Source organism: Neopsephotus bourkii, unplaced genomic scaffold (assembly GCF_033783945.1).
Source record: "Neopsephotus bourkii isolate Nb327-2 ecotype Australia unplaced genomic scaffold, CSIRO-AGI_Nbou_v1 NB_1204, whole genome shotgun sequence".
Taxonomy (NCBI): Eukaryota; Metazoa; Chordata; class Aves; order Psittaciformes; family Psittacidae; genus Neopsephotus; species Neopsephotus bourkii.
The window spans coordinates 176,461-181,930 of NW_026901689.1; the positions used below are offsets into that span (position 1 = coordinate 176,461).

The 5,470-nt window shown below is 39.6% G+C and overlaps 1 pseudogene; it reads right to left on the bottom strand.

The window, feature by feature from the left end:
• Positions 1–3,629: 3,629 nt before the first annotated feature.
• Positions 3,630–4,073, bottom strand: LOC133218162 (ubiquitin-conjugating enzyme E2 D1-like; annotated as a pseudogene).
• Positions 4,074–5,470: the final 1,397 nt, after the last annotated feature.

The following is a 5,470-nucleotide window of genomic DNA, read 5'->3' on the forward strand; positions in this document are numbered from 1 at the left end:
GGGTCTCCTCACTCAAGTTTGCTCAAATAATTGTAGTTTACAACATTCCACACAATATGCACTTAAAAAATCTTTTTTCACTTCTTCCTTCCTCTAAGTAATGATGACAAACATATAGTGAAAATCTTCAGGGGTCAGAAAATACAAAGCTAACTTGACTTTGCTATGTTTCCTTTGCTAAAGATGCTGTGTGAATTCAGCAGCAGTAAAAAGAGCAGGATTAACACCACTGAGCTTGGAGACCTCCATTTTAAGTGCCACCTGCAGTGGTGGTTTATGAGATGAGGTTTGCTCGCCTAGAAGTTATAATGAGACCACCCAGCCCCGATTGCATATGCCATGGATTAGGATTCAGATGGTAACAATTTCTCACTATTAGCGAGGCCAGATTTGATCTGGTGATGCAAAAAAGAGTTCAAATTGTACTATGAGTCTGCTCAGCCTAGAGCCTCCAGAGAAACTCTCTTAGACAAGTCATCTGAATTCTTCTCCCTTGAGAAGAGTCCATGATAATGTAAATGCTTCCACTGAAGCCATGAGGACCATCTCAGTAATGGGGACTACATGCTTAAGAAAGGGCATGCAGGAGTGAATTGCAATATGATTCTGTTTTGTAGAAGCAGAGCGGTTTCTGGCTTCCTTCAGTTTATCGTAGTCCTATCCCAGTTGTTTTCTTATATAATGTAATGCTCAATATAATTTGGAATTGTATGGAGAAAAATTAAACAATACTAGTATGGTATCAGGAAACCAGAGATGATTTTAGCAATAAAATGCAGTCCTTTAGGACAGAATAAATGTCAAGAAAGAAAACAAAACGTGAAATGAAAGGTAAGTTGGATGATAGGGAAGCAGGTTTAAGCTTGTCAGGGTAATGCCCTGTTTTCATATGAGTACATTTGTTAAAGTGTATAAGTAAGTAGATGTAAATATATGTAAATGGTTCCCTCAAGTGAATAAGAAGTTACAATTCAAAGGATAGACAAAGTTATTAATTGAAAAAAATGATAACCCCAACCTTTGTAGTTACAAGCTTTACTTCAGCCCCAGAAACAGAGATAAAAAGTTTGGGAAGCAATTTCAGGCTGCTACTCTGGCTTGCTGTAGCATCAGGAAAAGAATCCACTTATTCAGGAGAAATGTCACTTCATCACTTTGAAACGTGACAGTATGAAATATCCAATTAGCAGGCACACCTCTTTTGGGCCTTCAAACTGGAAACCAAAAGAACTGCTTTCTGAGAGTTTAACAGTGTCAAATGGGCTCTCTCTGGCAACAGCAAAAAAATACTGGCATATAATCTCCTCTTGATCAATAATTAGCAGAAAACCACAACAAATAACAGAGTACTTAACAAGGCCACTTCTGGCTGAGAATTATTCATGGGTCTGACCTAGGTGCCTCATGCCTGAACCTGATACACAACCTGTATTAAACACAGTGTCCTGGGCCAAAGTCCAACAGCCCAAGAACCAACAGTCCAAATTAGCTTGTGAAAGTGAAATGCAAACATTCATACAAATTTTATGTGCTACCAGCTTTGGCTTTTTTGTGCAGACTGTGTGTGCATGTTGCTGTTTCCTACAGTGAAGAGACTGTGTGTCCAAACACTAGAGAAGTAGTTGTACATTTGCAGTGGGGAAGACCTCTAAACCTTCTCCCTTGGTCTGTATAAGGCTTGCTCTTTCCCTTATACATCTCTGCTGTGTAAGACTCAACATCACGTTAGCAAACGAGTACAGGAGTAAATGGTTTGGGAGAAAGACATCCTTAAGGTCACAGTCTTCTCTTTAGCAGATGTGTGAATTTGTTACTGTCTGTTTAACAAGCTAAAAAGAACAAATTTCACAGTACCCTCCATAAAAACCTCAGCACTTGATTCTCCTATCAGTAATGCAGGTATAAATCACCACAGAAGTCAACAGACTTATACCAGCTTTAATTCTGGGACATATGAAAGGAGATTGAGGCCCTTAAGGTATTCAGCTATTGAGGCTATCTTTACTGATACACTGCCATGATCAGAAAGCTCTCCTCCTTTACAGAGAAAAGATGAGGGGAAAAAGCAAAGTGACACTAATCTTTTCTGAGCCTGGCTTTCCTCTTGGGTGTGACTACATGCAGCAAAAGCTGGGGTTTCCAGGTGATACTAATCAAAGATGGCAGAAGCAACTACAAAGCATACAAATAAAGCATCCAAGTTTCATGTATTAAGCAAACCAGGACAGTGATCACGGTGTAAAAGCTAGGATACAGTCAGCTGTGTTGCTGCCAGGGGTCTGGAGCTTTCTTGCATGATAGTAGCATAAAAATAACTTATTAGCAAACACATAGTAAGACTAAAGCATCATTCACACTAATAGTTGGCTATCTTGTTTTCCAAAAAACCCATGTATTTTACACAGATGCTTTTAAGATCAGGAAATAGAATTTCTAAAGGTGGTGCCACCAGAAAGCTCCCTGAAGTCTCTTATGTGGGAAGGAGAAACATGCTAATGTTAGTATCACCTGCCGTTTCAGATCAACAGCCATTTAAAAACCTCACTCTTCCTATGGATAATGAAAGGTATCTGCTAGTTTGACTTCATTGTCACACTCCAAACACAAAATATACTAGCTGTTTCAGACTGATCAGACTGAAGGAGATGCAGGCTTTCACCATGGTTCTGCAAGCACTGCACAGATTTGCTCCTCTAAGTTGTTCCACTGAGCCCAGAGGAACTGGGTCTCCTTCCAGATTTACTGATGGAGAGAGGCTCATGGCGTAGTTTTTTGCAAGAGGATGTTCCAAAGGACATATCTGCAATCTTAAGAATATTAATTAGAAAAGTTAATAGTGGTCTTGTTCAGAATAAAACTTTTTGTTAGGAAAAATTTCAATTACTGCTGGTGGAGCAGAGACAGTTTTTCTTAAACATTTGCTGGAGCACTTATCCTCTTGGCAGGTCACAGCAAGAGAGAAAGGCTTTTAATCTTTAGCAATTCTCTAAATTCTTTTTAAAAGTTCAGAATAAGCATGCATGGTGTTACAGTCAGAATTATGTAAAATTCTAAGATGGACTGGTTCTTGTGGCATTTTGATTATTATTATTAGTTTTGATTATTCTTATCAGTTACAGTTAACATGAGGATGCTGTTTTGGGGTTTTTGTTCTAAATGCAGCAATACCTTTCTTAAACTGTCCATTAGGATTAGTGCTATGCCTTGATTCAAGTCGTGTAGTCACCCACTGAAGAAGGCAGGCTGTCTACAACCACAGTGATCTTGGAATCATAGAACAGTTGGGGTTGGAAAGGACTTTAACATCATCTACTTCCAACCCCCCTGCCATGGGCAGGGGCACCTCACACTAAAAAACCCAAAAAAGTCTGAAGATGCAGATGCCCAGCTCTTAAAAAACAAATATGTTCTGCAAAGCACACAAAGAAGATAAATATTCTGATCACAGTCATAAGGTTATTTTTGGAAGTTGGTTCTTCCTTGCTCCACAGAAACACACTTACACGGTTGAAAAAAATTCAAGGCACATCATGATACATTGAAACAGTAAACTGTCCTCCATTTCCTTCTAATTTTGAGAAAAAACTAGAATTTACAGTATTCTGGTGTACGAAAAAGTCTTCAGAAGCTTACATTGCATATTTCTGAGTTCACTCTCTTGCATGTCTGTTGCATTTTTCCTTGTCTGACTTGTAGATCTGTGCAATATCTGATACTAAAGGATCATCTGGATTAGGATCACAAAGTAAAGAGCATATGGACAACAGAACTTGAGATACAGTCAGAGCTGGTGACCATTGTGATCTCAGGATATCAAGACAAATATTCCCATTGCAGTTTATGTTTGGGTGGTATATTTTTGTTGTAAAAGCAATCTTTGGTGGTTTGAAAGGAGAGGCTGTTAGAAAATGCACTGTGAGAAAAAATACTACCCTTGATATGCACTGTAATTATAGTCTCATAACTGTTGCTTGTCAATGAAACAAGTCATCTCCAACAGGTCCGGCAGAACACTGGGATGGTGGGTCTCACTGCAGATCACTTAGTTCTTTCTGTATCTGCTTCAGCACCATGGGAGCATGGGGCACAGTGGTAGCACCAGGGAGTTCAGTCAGGTAACGGCACCTGCACACGTGAGTGTATAGAGTATAGTGATGTACTACTATATTGTAACAGTTGAGGTAAAAGAAACCCAACCCAACACAAACAACCCAACACTGAAAACAGTTAATTCAGGGTCAGATTCAAGAAAAGCTGCAAGTTCCAGCGTGAAGAAGTTCCAGCAAGACCATTTCATGCCAGAAGATGTTTTTGAAATTTTCCTGAAGCAGATCAGGGAGTCTGCTGTCCACTAGGGAAGTTCATTCACTGTTCATGTTATGAGACTGTCTCCATGTGCTGGTAACAGAGGTGGTCTTCATAGGTCACACCTTGTTTTTCGAAGATGCACTCCTCTTGCAGGAGGCCTGTCTCAGGGTACCTTATTTTCCAACTTGATAATGATGAGCTCCTTTTTGTCAGTTTTCCTCAGTACTCGTTCTCCAGGCAGTCCAAACACAACTCCCATTCTTGGTGTAGCTCTGCATGTATGTGCACACACATGTGAGCTCAAAGGATGACCTGCTTCTCAACCCTCTTCTCCTCACCCATGATTTTATGTTGCAATCCATATTTTCAGACTAAATTTTCTGGTCTTGCAAAACAGGTGTCATGTTTTTACCTTTGTTTTTCTCAGCAGAATGACCAGCTGAGATATTTTCCCACATTGGTCTCCTCTTTTTGTCATCTCCTTGTTTTCCCCTTCCCTTGTGGCTTTGTAGAATGGTGAATAACATTTAAGGAGTATGGGAGAAGGCACAGACTTCTTTGCCAAAGAATGTCTTTGAGCCAGGGCCCTGGTGTGAGATACTCTGCTGCAAACTTGACTTCTCCAAAACTTTGCTTCTAATCCTCTGCTCTCACAGGAAGGGCTGACCTGTTTCTACTAAAGCCAAAAATACAACACTGATTTCTCATTCTGAAAAGCTCATCCAACCTAGTTAGCTTGGGTTAGCAGACACAACTTTGGCTACAGCACAGGCATATCTGCTGACTGGTAAGCCATCCGCTTGGAAGAGAACATGTAAGCTTTGTGTAGTTGCCTTTCCCTCACTTAATTACAGAGTTCTCTCAGAGTTTTCCCAAGGTTTTATGAAAATCATCTGATAGCCCATCTAAATGATTTAATGTAGTAAAATAGTAAAAAATAATCTAGATTTAGAAGGCCAAATCCCAATTTGACGTATGTTTTATAGAATTTCATTGGTGACAATGGTTTTGTACAGGTTATAAGTGCAGAAGAATGTAACCCAGAGACAGGCTTTGTGTTCCTTTTTGGCAAGTGCTGTGTCCCATCTGTTTGTTACTATTAGAATATTTTTTCATTGGCAGATGAAAAACAAAATGAACAAAATGTATAAAAGGATACAGT